This window comes from Kogia breviceps, chromosome 17 (assembly GCF_026419965.1).
Source record: "Kogia breviceps isolate mKogBre1 chromosome 17, mKogBre1 haplotype 1, whole genome shotgun sequence".
Lineage (NCBI taxonomy): Eukaryota > Metazoa > Chordata > Mammalia > Artiodactyla > Physeteridae > Kogia > Kogia breviceps.
In genome coordinates this window covers 28,331,512-28,350,699 of record NC_081326.1, presented here as the reverse complement: position 1 = coordinate 28,350,699, position 19,188 = coordinate 28,331,512, and the positions used below count along the sequence as shown (strand labels likewise).

The 19,188-nt window shown below is 37.1% G+C and overlaps 1 pseudogene; it reads left to right on the top strand.

Annotated features, from left to right (window-relative positions):
- The first annotated feature begins 12,907 nt into the window (after positions 1 to 12,907).
- Positions 12,908 to 18,709, top strand: LOC131743783 (isoleucine--tRNA ligase, mitochondrial-like; annotated as a pseudogene).
- The last annotated feature ends 479 nt before the right edge of the window (positions 18,710 to 19,188 follow it).

The window sequence follows — 19,188 nt, the reverse complement described above, 5'->3', positions numbered from 1 at the left end:
TCCGGAGCCTGTGCTCCTCAACGGGAGAGGCCACAACAGTGAGAGGCCCGTGAGCCGCAAAAAAAAAGAAAAAAAGAAAACTACAGGCCAATATCACTGATGAACACAGATGCAAAAATCCTCAACAAAATATTAGCAAACAGAATCCAACAGCACATTAAAAGGATCATACACTGATCAAGTGGGGTTTATCCCAGGAATGCAAGGATTCTTCAATATATGCAAATCAATCATTGTGATACACCATATTAAGAAATTGAAGGAGAAAAACCATATGACCTTCTCAATAGATGCTGAAAAAACATTCCACAAAATTCAACACCCATTTATGATAAAAACCTTACAGAAACTAGGCATGGAGGGAACTTACCTCAACATAATAAAGGCCATAGAAGACCAATCCACAGCCAACATCATTCTCAATGGTGAAAAACTGAAAACTTTTCCAGTAAGATCAGGAGGAAGGCAAGGTTACCCACTTTCACCACTATTATTCAGCATAGATTTGGAAGTATTAGCCACATAACTCATAGAAGAAAAATAAATAAAAGGAATCAAAATCGAAAAAGAAGTAAAGCTGTCACTGTTTGTAGATGACATGATACTATACATAAAGAATTCTAAAGACACTACCAGAAAACTACTAGAGCTAATCAATGAATTTGATAAAGTAGCAGGATACAAAATTAATGCACAGAAATCCCTTGTATTCCTCTAAACTAATGATGAAAAATCTGAAAGAAAAATTAATAAAACACTCCAATTTACCATATCAACAAAAATAATAAAATACCTAGGAGTAAACTTGCCTAAGGAGACAAAAGACCTGTATGCAGAAAACTATAAGACAGTGATGAGAGAAATTAAAGATGATACAAACAGATGGAGAGATATACCGTGTTCTTGGATTGGAAGAATTAACATTGTGAAAATGACTCTACTAACCAAAGTAGTCTACAGATTTAGTGCAATCTCTATGAAACTACCAATGGCATTTTTCACAGAACTAGAAGAAAAAATTTCACAATTTGTATGGAAACACAGAAGACTCCGAATAGCCAAAGCAATCCTGAGAAACCAAACGGAGCTGGAGGAATCAGGCTCCTGACTTCAGACTCTACTACAAAGCTACAGTAATCAAGGCAGTATGGTAGTGGCACAAAAACAGAAATATAGATCAATGGAACAGGAGAGAAAACCCAGAGAGAAACCCACACACATATGGTGACCTTATCTTTGATAAAGGAGACAAATATATACAATGGAGAAAAGACTGCCTCTTCAATAAGTGCTGCTGGGACAACTGGATAGCTACATGTAAAAGAATGAAATTAGAACACTCCCTAACACCATACAAAAAACAAAAATAAACTCAAAATGTATTAAAGACCTAAATGTAAGGTCAGACCCTGTAAATCTCTTAGAGGAAAACATAGGCAGAACACTCTATGACATGAATCACAGCAAGATCCTTTTTGACCCACCTCCTAGAGAAATGGAAATTAAAACAAGAAGAAATGGGACGTAATGAAACTTAAAAGCTTTTGCACAGCAAAGGAAACCATAAAGAAGATGAAAAGACAACCTTCAGAATGGGAGAAAATATTTGCAAATGTAGCAACTAACAAAGGATTTATCTCCAAAATTTATAAGCAATTCATGAAGCTCAATATCAACAATCAAACAACCCAATCCAGAAATGGGCAGAAGACCTAAACTGACATTTCTCCAAAGAAGAAAAACAGATTGCCAACACACACATGAAAGAATGCTCAACATCACTAATCATTAGAGAAATGCAAATCAAAACTACAGTGACATATCACTTCACTCCAGTCAGAATGGCCATCATCAAAAAATCTACAAACAATAAATGCTGGAGAGGGTGTGGAGAAAAGGGAACACTCTTGCACTGTTGGTGGGAATGTAAATTGATACAGCCACTATGGAGAAGAGTATGGAGGTTCCTTAAAAAACTAAAAATAGAGCTACCATATGACCCAGCAATCCCATTCCTGGGCATATGCCCTGAGAAAACCATAATTCAAAAAGAGTCATGTACAACAATGTCCATTGCAGTTCTATTTACAATAGCCAGGACATGGAAGCAACCTAAATTTCCATCCACAAATGCTTGGATAAAGAAGACGTGGTACATATATACAATGGAATATTACTTTGCCAGAAAAAGAAACAAAATTGAGTTATTTGTAGTGAGGTGGAGGGACTTATAGTCTGTCATACAGAGTGAAGTAAGTTAGAAAGAGAAAAATAAATACTATATGTTAACACATATATATGGAATAAAAAAAAAAAATGTTTATGAAGAACCAGGGGCAGGACAGGAATAAAGATGCAGATGTAGAGAATGGACTTGAGGACATGGTGAGGGGAATGGTAAGCTGGGATGATGTGAGAGAGTGGCATGGACTAATATATACTATCAACTATAAAATATATAACTAGTTGGAAGCAGCCACATAGCCCAGGGAGATCAGCTGTGTGCTTTGTTACCACCTAGGGAGTTGGGATAGGGAGTTTCAGAAGGAGATGCAAGAGGTAGGTGATGGGGATATATGTATATGTATAGCTAATTCACTTTGTTATAAAGCAGAAACTAACATACCATTGTAAAGCAACTATACTTCAATAAATATGTTAAAACAAACAAACAAAAACAGGGATCAATTTTATTTTTTGATTTGCTTCTATATACCAGATACTTAATAGTTTTGAGACATTTCTCTATAACCATCTGTTCTCATCAATATATAATGGGGTTTTAAGAAGAGACACTGTTACATCTCTGTCAGGGCCTCACTTTACAGGAAGGTAGGTGTAGAAGCACTCAGTATAAAAGCCTGCTTTTGCCAGTTTTTCTATTATTTTACAAGCTACACATAAGGCTATGGCTAGTATCATTATTTTTTTTTTTTTTTTTTTTTTTTTTTTTTTTTTTAACATCTTTATTGGAGTATAATTGTTTTACAATAGTGTGTTAGTTTTCCCTCTACAACAAACTAAATCAGTTATACATACACACATGCTCCCACATCTCCTCCCTCTTGCATCACCCTCTCTCCCACCCTCCCTATCCCACCCCCCCAGGCGGTCACACAGCACAGAGGTGATCTCCCTGTGCTATGCAGCAGCTTCCCACCAGCTATCTAATTTACATTTGATAGTGTATATATGTCCCTGCCACTCCCCCACTTCGTCACAGCCCACCCCTCCCCCTCCCCATATCCTCAAGTCCATGCTCGAGTGAGTCTGTGTTTTATTCCCGTCCTACCACTAACCTCTTCATGACATTTTTTTCCCTTAGAGTCCATATATATGTGTTAGCATACGGTATTTGTTTTTCTCCTTCTGACTTACTTCACTCTGTATGACAGACTCCAGGTCCATCCACCTCATTATAAATAACTCAGTTTCATTTCTTTTTATGGCTGAGTAATATTCCATTGTATATATGTGCCACATCTTCTTTATCCATTCATCTGTTGATGGACACTTAGGTTGCTTCCATGTCCTGGCTATTGTAAATAGAGCTGCAATGAACATTTTGGTACATGAGTCTTTCTGAATTATAGTTTTCTCAGGGTATATTCCCAGTAGTGGGATTGCTGGGTCGTATGGTAGTTCTATTTGTAGTTTTTTAAGGAACCTCCATACTGTTCTCCATAGCGGCTGTATCAATTTACATTCCCACCAGCAGTGCAAGAGGGTTCCCTTTTCTCCACACCCTCTCCAGCATTTATTGTTTCTAGAGTTTTTGATGATGGCCAATCTGACCGGTGTGAGATGATATCTCATTGTAGTTTTGATTTGCATTTCTCTAATGATTAATGAGGTTGAGCATTCTTTCATGTGTTTGTTAGCAATCTGTATATCTTCTTTGGAGAAATGTCTATTTAGTTCTTCTGCCCATTTTTGGATTGGGTTGTTTGTTTTTTTGTTATTGAGCTGCATGAGTTGCTTATAAATTTTGGAAATTAATCCTTTGTCAGTTGCTTCATTTGCAAATATTTTCTCCCATTCTGAGGGTTGTCTTTTGGTCTTGTTTATGGTATCCTTTGCTGTGCAAAAGCTTTTAAGTTTCATTAGGTCCCATTTGTTTATTTGTGTTTTTATTTCCATTTCTCTAGGAGATGGGTCAAAAAGGATCTTGCTGTGATTTATGTCGTATAGTGTTCTGCCTATGTTTTCCTCTAAGAGTTTGAGAGTGTCTGGCCTTACATTTAGGTCTTTAACCCATTTTGAGTTTATTTTTGTGTGTGGTGTTAGGGATTGTTCTAATTTCATACTTTTACATGTAGCTGTCCAGTTTTCCCAGCACCACTTATTGAAGAGGCTGTCTTTTCTCCACTGTATATCCTTCCCTCCTTTATCAAAGATAAGGTGACCATATGTGTGTGGGTTTATCTCTGGGCTCTCTATCCTGTTCCATTGATCTATATTTCTGTTTTTGTGCCAGTACCATATTGTCTTGATTACTGTAGCCTTGTAGTAGAGTCTGAAGTCAGGGAGCCTAATTCCTCCAGCTCCATTTCTCGTTCTCAAGATTGCTTTGGCTATTCGGGGTCTTTTGTGTTTCCATACAAATTGTGAAATTTTTTGTTCTAGTTCTGTAAAAAATGCCAGTGGTAATTTGATAGGGATTGCATTGAATCGGTAGATTGCTTTGGGTAGTATAGTCATTTTCACAATGTTGATTCTTCCAATCCAAGAACATGGTATATTTCTCCACCTATTTGTATCATCTTTAATTTCTTTCATCAGTGTCTTATAGTTTTCTGCATACAAGTCTTTTGTCTCCTTAGGTAGGTTTATTCCTAGATATTTTATTCTTTTTGTTGCAATGGTAAATGGGAGCGTTTTCTTAATTTCACTCTCAGATTTTTCATCATTAGTGTATAAGAATGCCAGAGATTTCTGTGCATTAATTTTGTATCCTGCAACTTTACCAAATTCATTGATTAGCTCTAGTAGTTTTCTGGTAGCATCCTTAGGATTCTCTATGTATAGTATCATGTCATCTGCAAACAGTGACAGCTTTACTTCTTCTTTTCCTATTTGGATTCCTTTTATTTCTTTTTCTTCTCTGATTGCTGTGGCTAGAACTTCCAAAACTATGTTGAATAAGAGTGGTGAGAGTGGGCAACCTTGTCTTGTTCCTGATCTTAGTGGAAATGGTTTCAGTTTTTCACCATTGAGAACGATGCTAGCTGTGGGTTTGTCATATATGGCCTTTATTATGTTGAGGAAAGTTCCCTCTATGCCCACTTTCTGCAAGGTTTTTATCATAAATGAGTGTTGAATTTTGTCAAAAGCTTTCTCTGCATCTATTGAGATGATCATATGGTTTTTCTCCTTCAGTTTGTTGATATGGTGTATCACATTGATTGATTTGCGTATATTGAAGAATCCTTGCATTCCTGGGATAAACCCCACTTGATCATGGTGTATGATCCTTTTAATGTGCTGTTGGATTCTGTTTGCTAATATTTTGTTGAGGATTTTTGCATCTATGTTCATCAGTGATATTGGCCTGTAGTTTTCTTTCTTTGTGACGTCTTTGTCTGGTTTTGGTATCAGGGTGATGTTGGCCTCATAGAATGAGTTTGGGAGTGTTCCTCCCTCTGCTATCTGTTGGAAGAGTTTGAGAAGGATAGGTGTTAGCTCTTCTCTAAATGTTTGATAGAATTCGCCTGTGAAGCCATCTGGTCCTGGACTTTTGTTTGCTGGAAGATTTTTAATCACAGTTTCAATTTCAGTGCTTGTGATTGGTCTGTTCATATTTTCTATTTCTTCCTGGTTCAGTCTCGGCAGGTTGTGCATTTCTAAGAATTTGTCCATTTCTTCCAGGTTGTCCATTTTATTGGCATACAGTTGCTTGTAGTAATCTCTAATAATCTTTTGTATTTCTGCAGTGTCAGTTGTTATATCTCCTTTTTCATTTCTAATTCTATTGATTTGAGTCTTCTCCCTTTTATTCTTGATGAGTCTGGCTAATGGTTTATCAATTTTATTTATCTTCTCAAAGAACCAGCTTTTAGTTTTATTGATCTTTGCTATTGTTTCCTTCACTTCTTTTTCATTTATTTCTGATCTGATCTTTATGATTTCTTTCCTTCTGCTAAATTTGGGGGTTTTTTGTTCTTCTTTCTCTAATTGCTTTAAGTGCAAAGTTAGGTTGTTTATTCGAGATGTTTCCTGTTTCTTAAGGTATGATTGTATTGCTATAAACTTGCCTCTTAGAACTGCTTTTGCTGTATCCCATAGGTTTTGGGTCGTCGTGTCTCCATTGTCATTTGTTTCTAAGTATTTTTTGATTTCCTCTTTGATTTCTTCAGTGATCACTTCGTTATTAAGTAGTGTATTGTTTAGCCTCCATGTGTTTGTATTTTTTACAGATCTTTTCCTATAATTGATATTTAGTCTCATAGCGTTGTGGTCGGAAAAGATACTTGATACGATTTCAATTTTCTTAAATTTGCCAAGGCTAGATTTGTGACCCAATATATGATCAATCCTGGAGAATGTTCCATGAGCACTTGAGAAAAATGTGTATTCTGTTGTTTTTGGATGGAATGTCCTATAAATATCAATTAAGTCCATCTTGTGTAATGTATCATTTAAAGCTTGTGTTTCCTTATTTATTTTCATTTTGGATGATCTGTCCATTGGTGAAAGTGGGGTGTTAAAGTCCCCCATTATAATTGTGTTGCTGTCGATTTCCCCTTTTAAGGCTGTTAGTATTTGCCTTATGTATTGAGGTGCTCCTATGTTGGGTGCATAAATATTTACAATTGTTATATCTTCTTCATGGATCGATCCCTTGATCATTATGTAGTGTCCTTCTTTGTCTCTTGTAATAGTCTTTATTTTAAAGTCTATTTTGTCTGATATGAGAATTGCTACTCCAGCTTTCTTCTGATTTCCATTTGCATGGAATATCTTTTTCCATCCCCTTACTTTCAGTCTGTATGTGTCCCTAGGTCTGAAGTGGGTCTCTTGTAGACAGCATATATATGGGTCTTGTTTTTGTATCTATTCAGCCAGTCTGTGTCTTTTGGTGGGAGCATTTAATCCATTTACATTTAAGGTAATTATCGATATGTATGTTCCTATTACCATTTACTTGTTTCGGGTTGTTCTTGTAGGTCTTTTCCTTCTCTTGTGTTTCTTGCCTAGAGAAGTTCCTTTAGGATTTGTTGTAGAGCTGGTTTGGTGGTGCTGAACTCTCTCAGTTTTTGCTTGTCTGTGAAGGTTTTAATTTCTCCATCAAATCTGAATGAGATCCTTGCTGGGTAGAGTAATCTTGGTTGTAGGTTTTTTTCCTTCATCACTTTAAATATGTCCTGCCACTCCCTTCTGGCTTGTAGAGTTTCTGCTGAAAGATCAGATGTTAATCTTATGGGGATTCCCTTGTGTGTTATTTGTTGTTTTTCCCTTGCTGCTTTTAATATGTTTTCTTTGTATTTAATTTTTGACAGTTTGATTATTATGTGTCGTGGCGTGTTTCTCTTTGGGTTTATCCTGTATGGAACTCTCTGTGCTTCCTGGACTTGATTGACTATTTCCTTTCCTATATTAGGGAAGTTTTCAACTATAATCTCTTCAAATATTTTTTCAGTCCCTTTCTTTTTCTCTTCTTCTTCTGGGACCCCTATAATTCGAATGTTGGTGCGTTTAATGTTGTCCCAGAGGTCTCTGAGACTGTCCTCAGTTCTTTTCATTCTTTTTTCTTTCTTCTGCTCTGCAGTAGTTATTTCCACTATTTTATCTTCCAGGTCACTTATCCGTCCTTCTGCCTCAGTTATTCTGCTATTGATCCCATCTAGAGTATTTTTAATTTCATTTATTGTGTTGCTCATCGTTGCTTGCTTCCTCTTTATTTCTTCTAGGTCCCTGTTAACTGTTTCTTGCAAATTGTCTATTCTATTTCCAAGATTTTGCATCATCTTCACCATCATTATTCTAAATTCTCTTTCAGGTAGATTGGCTATTACCTCTTCATCTGTTAGGTCTGGTGTGTTTTTATCTTGCTCCTTCATCTGTTGTGTGTTTTTCTGTCTTCTCATTTCGCTTATCTTACTGTGTTTGAGGTCTCCTTTTTGCACGCTGCAGGTTCGTAGTTCCTGTTGTTTTTGGTGGCTGTCCCCAGTGGCTAAGGTTGGTTCAGTGGGTTGAGTAGATTCCCTGGTTGGGGGAACTAGTGCCTCTATTCTGGTGGATGAGGCTGGATCTTGTCCTTCTGGTGGGCAGGTCCTCGTCTGGTGGTGTGTTTGGGGATGTTGGTAACCTTATTATGATTTTAGGCAGTCTCTCTGCTAATGGATGGGGCTGTAGACCTGTCTTGCTCTTTGTTGGGGATAGGGTGTCCAGCACTGTTCTTTGCTGGTCCTTGAGTGAAGCTGGGTCTTGGTGTTGAGATGGAGGTCTCTGGGAGATTTTCGCCGTCTGATATTACGTGGAGCTCGGAGGTCTCTTGTGGACTAGTGTCTTGAGGTTGGTTCTCCCACCTCAGGGACACCGCCCTGGTGCCTGGCTGGGGCGCCAAGAACCTTTAATCCACACGGCTCAAAATAAAAGGTAGAATAAATAGAGAGGAAAGAAAAGGAAGGAAGGAGGGAGGGAGGGAAGGAAGGAAGAAATGAAGGAAGGAAGCAAGAAAGCAAGGACGGAAGGTGCAGAGGAAGAAAGGGAGGAAGGAAGAGAGGAAGGGAGGAAAGAAGGGGGGAAGGAAGGAAGAAAGGAGGGAAGGAGGGAAGAAAGGAAAGAAGAAAGGAAGAAAGAAAGGGAGAAGACAGAGTAGTATAAAGTATAGTTATTAAAATAAAAAATAATTATTAAGAAGAAAAATTTCCTTTTAAAAAACAAAACAAAAAAAAAACAAAAAAAACCACAAAAAAACAAACAAACAAACAAAAAACAGAAAAATGGGTCGGTCTAACCCTAGGACAAATGGTGCAAGCAAAGCTATACAGACAAAATCTCACACAGCAGCACACACATACACACCCACAAAAAGAAAAAAAAGGGGAAAATAATAGTATATCTTGCTCCCAAAGTCCACCTCCTCAACTTGGGATGATTCGTTGTCTATTCAGGTTTTCAACAGATGCAGGGCACTTCAAGTTGATTGTGGAGCTTTAATCCGCCGCTTCTGAGGCTGTTGGGAGAGATCTCCCCCTCTCCTCTCTGTTCGCACAGCTCCTGGGGTTCAGCTTTGGACTTGGTCCCGCCTCTGCGTGTAGGTTGTCCGAGGGCGACTGCCCTTCGCTCAGACAGGACGATGTTAAAGGAGCAGTTGATTCGGGGGCTCCAGCTCACTCAGGCTGGGGGGAGGGAGTGGCACGGGGGCGGGGCGAGTCCGCGACGTCAGAGGCCGACGTGACGCTGCACAGGCCCAAGGCGCGCCGTGCGTTCTCCCGGGGAAGCTGTCCCTGGATCCCGGGACCCCGGCAGTGGCGGACTGCACGGGCTCCCGGGAGGGCCGGTGTGGAGAGTGACCTGTGCTCACACACAGGCCTCTTGGTGGTGGCAGCAGCAACCTTAGCGTCCGACACCCGTCTCTACTGTCCGTGCCGACAGCCGCGGCTCGCGCCCGTTTCTGGAGCTCCTCTACGCGGTGCTCTTAATCCCCTCACCTCACACCCGAGGAAGCAAAGAGGCAAGAAAAAGTCTCTTGTCTCTTCGGCAGCTCCGCGCCCGGTTCTAGGGCTCCTTTAAGCGGCGCACTTAATCCCCTCTCCTCGCGCCCAGGCAGCAAAGAGGGAGGAAAAGGTCTCTAGCCTCTTCGGCAGCTCCAGACTTCTCCCGAACTCCCTCCCGGCCAGCCGTGGCGCACTAGCCCCCTTCAAGCTGTCTTCACTCTGCCAACTCCAGCCCTTTCCCCGGGATCCGACTGAAGCCCGAGCCTCAGCTCCCGGCCCCGCCCGCCCCGGCGGGCGAGCAGACAAGCCTCTCGGGCTGGTGAGCGCCGGTCGGCACCGATCCTCTGCGGGAATCTCTCCGCTTTGCCCTCCGCACCCCTGTGCCTGAGCTGTCCTCCGCGGCTCCGGAGCTTCCCCCTCCGGCGCCCGCAGTCTCCGCCCGCGAAGGGGCCTCTAGTGTGTGGGAGTCTTTCCTCCTTCTCGGCTCCCTCCCACTGGCGTAGGTCCCGTCCCTATTCTTTTGTCCCTGTTTATTCTTTTTTCTTTTGCCCTACCCAGATATGTGGGGAGTTTCTTGCCTTTTTGGAGGTCCGAGGTCCTCTGCCAGCGTTCGGTGGGTGCTCTACAGGAGAAGCTCCACGTGTAGATGTATTTCTGATGTCTCTGTGAGGAGGAAGGAGATCTCCGCGTCTTACTCTTCCGCCATCTTTAAGCCGTCCGACCTAGTATCATTATTCATAACTGATTTTTAGGACACAGGTGGAACTGTGTCCTTAATTTATCATAATCTTATAAACAGTATATCTGTAGTGGTTTTCACGTATCATGAAACTAAAAAATTTCCATTAAATAGTATTAGCTTAACAGTATCTTATCCAAACTCATTCAAAAACATGTTCACTCATATAAATGAACTCATTTTTAGCCTCTCTTCACATTTTGTCTTTAAACTGCCTACTAATAGGAAAAAAGAAAAGAAAATATACTTAAATGTTTACATCTCTTATCTCTGTGAGATATATAACAGATTTCCCACAACAGATGTGTACTGCATTTCTAATTATAAAATTATCAATAAATGTTATTTTCAAATGTTCTCTTTTGTGGGTTTTAAAGTATTTCAGAGATACCTTAAAATACCTTTTGCTTTTGCTGTGTGTGTGTGTGTTTGCTCATGTGTGTGTGGAGAGGGTTATGGAGGACCTTTGAAGAAATTAAAAATACAAGATATAGAGAACTAGAGACTGTGTATATTGCCCCAAATTTAGTTTGTTTCAATTTTGTATTGCATGCTATTTCAGAAAAATTTATTACTTCCCTCCTTTACTCATTTAGTCATCATTTAACTCAGCAAATATTGAATGTTAACTGTGGGCTTGGACCTGTCACAGACATTCTGAATTGTGAAGTTTCATTGTTTATCCTCAAGGGTCTAATATCAGAAAGCTATATTTTGTAGAGATGAGTAAAATACAATTTGTTAAATAATTATTTAGTGAGATGGTAAATTATTAACTCTCAGGTCCTTGAAAAGCTTCATAAATCGGTTCAACCCTTCATTACTGTGTGTTCAAATTACACACTCTATAACATTGATCTGGTTTTCAAAATAGATATTTACCCTGGTAAGTATGGTTTCTGCAGAAAGGATTGTTTTAATTCACTAACTAGATCAATACTTTACATCAACTGACTGCCATTGTAATCCACATTTTTTTTTTCTCTGATTTTGGTTATAGTATAGGATTCCATCAGATATTGTCAAAAAGAGAAGGAATTATCCATTGGTTATCTGGACTAGAGATGAGGGATTATGTCTTACTGATTTGATAGTATTTGTTTTTATTACATATAATTTATATTGTCTAGTAGTGTCCTGCACATGTACAGGACACAATATTTATTAAATGAAGGATCATTTAGTATTATCATCTATATGATCTATTTTATTTTAATTTCTCATTAACACTATAAAGGATTAAAACATCCATACTTAGTCTTAGAATTGAAACTGAATGACACCCCATGCAATCTGGGTAGTTCACTGGTAAATTTTATAACACCAAAATTCAAATTATCATAACATGGGATTTGGAATTAGAAGACATTGATTTAAGTCTTAAGTCTTCAGTGTCTGAACTTGGATAAGTCATTTTACTTCTCTTAAACTGAGTTTTATCACTTTAAAAATGGAGCTAATAATATTTATTTCAGTTGTGACAAGAATTCTAAAAAGACAAAATGTAGAAGAAGGCATATTTTAAATTGCAAAGCACTACACATTTGTTATGGATAAAAGTTATATTATATCACTGTTTGGAATGATAGTCCACTAAGAACATGTTGTAGAAATGAGATTACTAGGTAATGGTGGGAAACAGAGGTGGACAAGGGGAGAGAAAAGAGAAGAGAATATATAAAGACAAACTCTGTCTATTCCTTAATTGTGCTGTGGCCAGCATTTGACCAATTCACCCTCACAATAAGATTTCTTAAAACTTCCTTCTAACTCTGAGAAACAATATTGCTTACCCTAATATTAAACAAGCTAATGAATTATTTGAGTTTTAAACTGTAAATGTGAGTTTGAATTAATAAACTACTAAGACTCATTGTGGAACTATCAGGTTGATACTGTATTAATATCAGGTTGTACTGTACTGACATCAGGTTGATACATATTGAATGAATTTAGCTCAGCTTGATCTATCATTTTTGGTAGTGAGTTCATAATGAAAAAACAAAAAAAAAGGATGTGAGAAACAAGTCAATGTGAGCAAAGAGGGCAAAAACAAAAAGATCAAAACTAGTAAATAATTATCTACACTGTACAAAATGTTTAAAATACATAGATGGATTAGAATTACAAAGAAAAACAATGGCAAGAGAAACATTTTTAAATGACAGAAATAGAGTGGCATGAAAAGTTTAATAACTAAAATTAAAGGCACAGACATTCATTTCTGCTTCCATCCATAACCAAGCCACCAGCCCTTTTGTAGAAACACCGTAAAAGAGGAGACAATGGAATTAACAGACATGAATTTCAAACAGCTATTAGAAATATATTCAAAACTCTGAAGGAAATATAAACAAAATATTTTAAATAAAGTCATGAAAAGAAACTATAAAAGACTTAGTGAGACAAAATAAAATATCTGAAACGAAAACGTCACCACAGGCTCCTTCTGTGCTCTGTACACATGCATTCCTGGTAGCGGCCACGGAGTTTCTTTGGGGCTAAGATGGCAGGAGCTGAACATCAGGTGCTGGAGTGGAGACCTGAGTGCCTCACTGTGCCTTTTGAGCTGGGCCCTTGGGAGCCAGGCATGCAGGGAATCTCTGGGGCCATCCTGCTTTTCCTGTCACCTGGGAAGGTGAGGAACCAAGATAAAGTGTTTGTCATGGTTAGTCACCAGAGGCAGTGGCCAGCTGCCTAACCTGAATAGAGGCAAATAGGAGGACATGGAGCTGCTGTTGTAGATACCCTTTGCCTTGAAGTTGCTGGGCCACCAGCAGCCCAACACAGACATGGATATCTAGCAGATTTTATTGGCTGAAAATGTAAGTGAAGAAACTTCTAGAAATGTAGATTTTCATAACATCATGACAAAGAGAAAGAAATGACAGAATTTTGTCTTCATGACGGACCTCCTTATGCAAATGGTGACCTTCATGTAGGACATGATTTAAATAAGATTTTGAAAGACATGACCAGCTGAAACCTTATGATGACAGTTTCCAAAATACATTTTGTGTCGGGATGATATTGTAATGGGTTACTCATTGAAGTAAAAGTATTACCAGAACTTGGTGAAAAAGCTCAGAATCTTTCATCTGTGAAATTAGAAAGTTCATTTGGTAAAGCAGCCAATGAGAAACAGAAATCGGCATTTAGTCTTTGGATAGTAATGGTAGATTGCAATAATTGCTACTCTACATTTGATAGAAAATATGAAGCCAAACAATTGAGAATTTTCTAATAAGTGTTTGATAACAGCTTGGTTTATCGATTTTATGAAACCTGTGTTTTGGTTTCCATGGTCAAGGACTACTTAGGTTCTGCTTCAGCAGAACTTGAATAAAATCCTGAGTGTGTCAGTTGTTCTATACATTTAAAATTCTCTCTCTTGAAACTTTCTAAGTTGGCATCCCTTACGGATAGTTTATCTTCTGTTAACTTTTTTAGTCTGAACCACACAGTCTTGGACTTTTCCAGCCAGTTGTGTTGTTTGCTATGTGCCCAAATCCAAGTACACTATTGAGAAATGTTCCAGTTCTGGAAATATCTATATATTTCCTGCAGATAAAGTAACACCTGTTGTTTCTACTTTGGAAACAATATTTGAAATTATTTCAATATTTTCAAGTGTAACTTTGAAAAATGGTATTTGTACCCATCCTATATTTCCTGATAAAGCTCTCCTCTTTTATCTTCAAATTATATGACCATGACAAAATGAACAGGATTGGTTCACACATTCCCAATTCATGATAAGGAAGATTACAGTGTAGATTTTCAATACAACCTGTTAATGAATTTTTCACTAGATGAGAATGACATTTTCACAGATGTTTCAGATCCTAAACTTCAAAGACTGTACTTAAAGAAGGAACTGTTGTGGTAATAAATGTCTTTCAGGCAGCAAAGCATTTGTTGAAAGAGGATTATTTGGTATTTAGCTATCCTTATGACTGGAGGACTCAGAAACCAGTGGTTACTCATGTCTGCAAGCAGTGGTTTGTAAGATATTCAGACCACATTAATTTTACGACCACAGCCAAGGAATTGTTTTAAAAGGGGGAATTTCCTCCTAGATCAAGAGTGAATGCCATGGTCAAAATCATGGACACACAACTATATTAGTATATATCAAGGCAAAGAGATTGAGTTGTTCAAATTCCTATGTTTTGTAATAATACACAAGATGAATTATTGATCAACATCCAAACCATTGAGCATATTATTGAAGAAGTGGAACAACACAGCAGTGATATCTAATAGACTTCTTCCCCTGAGCAACTGCTTCCAAAAGAAGTCAAATCTCAGATTGGTGGTCCTGATACCTTGGAATATGTGCTAGGCCAAGATATTTTAAACATCTGGTTTAATAGATTTTCATGGCTTCATGTTCTTCCAGGTACTGACTAAGGAGCCAATTTGTACTTGAGAGGAAAAGTCCAGCTTAGTGGTTGGTTTCAGTCTTTTTTGATTAACATGTGTGACCACAAGGAAAAAAGCACTTAGTAAGACAGTGGTTGTCAGGAATTAACCTTAGAGAAAGGGATAATAGATGTTTAAATCTTTGAGAATATCATTAATCATAATGTCATCAGTGGAACACAACATAAAAGCAGGGATCCTCCCTACAGTACTGATACCCTTCTTTGGTGGTAGTTGAGTCTTGTGTCATCATTAAAGTGACAGTTGGTTCATCTGTTCTTAATGCTGCCAGAGATGTTAGCAAGTTTAGGAATACCATGTGCATTTTTGTGGCGGAGGGGGTGGCTTGTTTCAGTACAGAACTGGTTTCAGTCCTGCTAAGGATACATGTGTCATAGACCAGTATGCTGGTCTATGACCAGCAGTATGTAGCAGTATGCTACACTTAAATGTAGGATTTTGCAAACAAGATTATTGAGTCATATAAACAATATGATCTTGGAAAAGTTATTTACCTATTACAAGCATTTTATGTCACTGAACTCTCTTTTATTTCAGTGTAATCAAAGTTAGGCTTTATTGTGAAAATGAAAATGATCTCAAATCAACTCAAATGAAGTTAAATCAAATCAACTTGTCAGACTGCATCAACTAAAATTTTGGATGTAATATTTTTTTTTGCTTTCACTCTTTCTCATGGCTGAAGACATATTCTAGCACATACCTCATGTTAAAGAACTCAAGAGTGTTTTTCGTACTGAGTAGAATAGTACAACAAGGAACTGGAAGAAGCAAGATAGGCAGAAGCAGTAAAGAGTGCATGTACAATGAGAGATTCATTTATTGGAAGCATCTCTGGCAAAAATGCAGCAGAGTACAAGGCTATCACTGTGGTGAAACTTGGCCTGCTTTTTGAGGTAGTAGAGATGCAATGAACTGAGGAGACTTCTAGTGCCCCTCAGCTGAAGGAATTAATGATGACTTCTCACACAACTTTACTCACTCAACAACCTTGAGCAATAAATGCAGATGTAATTGAGCTTAAAGGCACAATCCTAATTAGTTTAGAAGGTGGTGATATTTCTGAAGAGTTTTCACATAAAGTGATTGTCATGCCAACTACCAAAGAAAAATACCCTCCTTGTTGAAAGTATACAGCTGCATCATCAGATAAACTCTGCCCTTGTGTTCAGAAGTGAGTGGTTGAAAGTAGTACTTAACTTTGTTATTAACAGCTCTCTGAGCAAGAACACCCTGACAGTACTGACTAGGGGTTTAATGGACTGTTTATAATGGAAAGAAATTGAAAATTTCGATAATGAGTGAAAGAGTAAATAGTGGAGGATGGATATCAAATCACAATTATAAAAGAAGTATCTACTATAAATAGAGATAGAATAATGTGCATATATACATGTGAAAAAATATATATGTAGGTGTATTATATCGTATATCCATATAATGGACTTATTCAGACATAGATATTGACTATCTTGCATTTAAATGTGGCTAAGCTGAGAATATTTTATATTTTATAAATCTTTTTGACACAGTATTTAAAGTTCTATAGTGTCCGTAAATGAAGACACTCTGGAAAACTTAAAACAAATAAACAGATGATCTTAGTAGCAGGGAAATATGGTAGGAAAAAAGATCAGCAAGCTTGGAGATACCATAATAGAAAATATCCAAATTAAAGCAAGAAAAAACTGTTCACAAAAATATTAATTCTCCAATGCACATCCAGTATGGTTTTGCACAAAAGAGGAAGACAGAAAAAAATGGGAAAAATATGGCAGAAATTTTTCAAATTTGACAAAACTACGAATCTAAGTCCCAAAAAACTGAACAAATTTCAGTTGGATAAACACAAAGAAAACCACAACAAGCCACGTCATCATCAGACTACTGAAAACAAGATAAAGGAAATCTTTAAAAAAGACAGAAGGGGAAATAATATAGAGGGGAACAGAATAAGAGTAATTGTGGGCATATGGTCAAAAATAATGTAAATCAGAAAAAGTAGAAGAGTATCTATGAAGTGCTGGAAGAAAAAAGAAAAAAAGAACAAAAAACAAACCCAGTGAACCAAGAATTGTTTATCCAGCAAAAGTATACTTCAAAAACAGAAAGACATATAGACAATTCAAATGAAAAAAAGTAGATAAAATTAATCTCCCAAAGAACTTTATTACAAGAAATGTTAAAGATAGTGTTTTGGTGTGATTAATTAAAGATGTAAATAGTAAATTTTGGAACAAACACAAAATTGATTATGTAAATATCATCCTCCTGTACTTACTCTAAGTATATTAATCTTAAATAGTCTACATTTAAAATATCTTCTAGATAGGTGACCACACACATATTTTATACAAGTACTTGCTTATATTCATTAAATATTTAGAACAATGATTCATAACACATCTATGAAGATTTTGAAACATACAGATGTTCAGGCCCCACCCAAGATTAATTGAATCAAAATCTCTAGGTTAGCAGTTCTGAGCAGTTCTGCAAATTTAAGGAATTCAAAAGCACACTGAAAAGTTTTTGTGCTTATTCAGACTGAACCTCTGAACTCTCTGAAGGTTAAAAACCTTCATTTTTTTTTTCTCTTCTTCCTGCTTTCCCCACAGTAGCAAATTCAGGTTTGCTGATTTCAATAAAAGGAAAAATAACATAATCAAAACATGTCCAAGGGTGGGGGTGGGGACAATGCATACAGATGCCAAACTGGCTTAGTGATGCACCCATATTGTTGCAGCATTTTGGCACTCAATGTATTTTGTCTGATCTAAGGGAAAAAAAACAGAAGACACTAATTATTGGGTTGGCCAAAAAGTTCGTTTGGGTTTTTCTGTCAGATATAACAGAAAAACCAAATGAATTTTTGGTCAAACCAATACTAATACCAAAAATGAAAGTGAGGACTTTATTGCAGAAAGAGGGGAATTAAAAAGATAATAAAAGAAACTATGAACAACTCTGTGCCCACAAATTTAATAGCCTAGATGAAATGGGCCAATTTCTTGAAAGGCATGATCTGCCAGAACTCACATAGTAGAAATAGATAATCTGAATAGAAATATATTTGTCAACTAAATCAAATCAATAATTAATAAAAAAGCATCAGATCCAGATGTGTTCAATGGTGAATTCTACAAAACATTTAAAGAAGAAATTATAGCAATTCTTTACAAGCTCTTTTAGAAGATAGAGGTAGTGGAGATACTTCCTAACTTATTCTATGAGGCCAGCATTACTATAATACCAAACCCAGACAAAGACATTATAAGATAAGGTAACTACAGATCAATGTCTCTATGAAAATAGATGTATGGACTCTAAACAAAATATGAGTAAATCAAATCCAACAATGTATAAAAATAATTATACACCATTACCAAGTGGGATTTATCCCAGTTGTGCAAAGCTGGTCCATCTTTCAAAGATCAATTAATGTAATTCATTAATTAATGTAATTCTTTAATCCACATCAGTGTGTTGAAGAAGAAAAATCACTTGATCACATCAACAGATATGGAAAAAGCATTTGACAAAATTCAACACCCATACAATAAAAACTCTCAGCAAGTTGGGAATAGAGGGAAACTTCCTCAACAAATATGTACAAAAAGCTGACTACAATCATCATACTTAATGATGAGAAATTTGAAACTTTCCCACTAAGATCAGAAACAAGACAAGAATTTTCCCGCTCACCACAGTTTTTCAGCGTCATACTAGAAGTCCTAGCTAATGAAATAAGAAAAGAAATTGAAATAAGAGTTATATAGTTTGGGAAGGAAGAAATAAAACTGTCATTGTTTACAGATGACATAATCACCTACATAGAAAATCTGAAAGAATCAAGAAGAAAAAGAGACCTCCAAGAACTGATAAGTGATTATAGTAAGGTTGCAGGATACAAGATTAATATACAAAAATCAATCATTTTCCTATACACCAGCAGTGAAAAAGGGGAATTCAAAATTAAAAACAAAATACTGTTTACATTAACACCCCTCCAAAATAAAATACTAGGAAATAAAACTAACAAAATATGTACACTACGTATGTGAAGAAAACTACCAAACTCTGATGAGAGGAATCAAAGAGAAACTAAATAGAGGGAGGGATATTCCACAGTCATGCATCATGAGACCCAATATTGTCAAAATGTCAATTCTTCCCATCTTGATCTATATAGATCTTCAATGCAATCTTAATCAATAACACAGTATATTTTTTGAGTATCAACAAATTGATTCTAAAATTTATATGGAGAGGCAAAACACCCAGAATAGCTAACACAATATTGTAAAAGAACAAAGTTGAAAACTGAAACTACTTGACTTG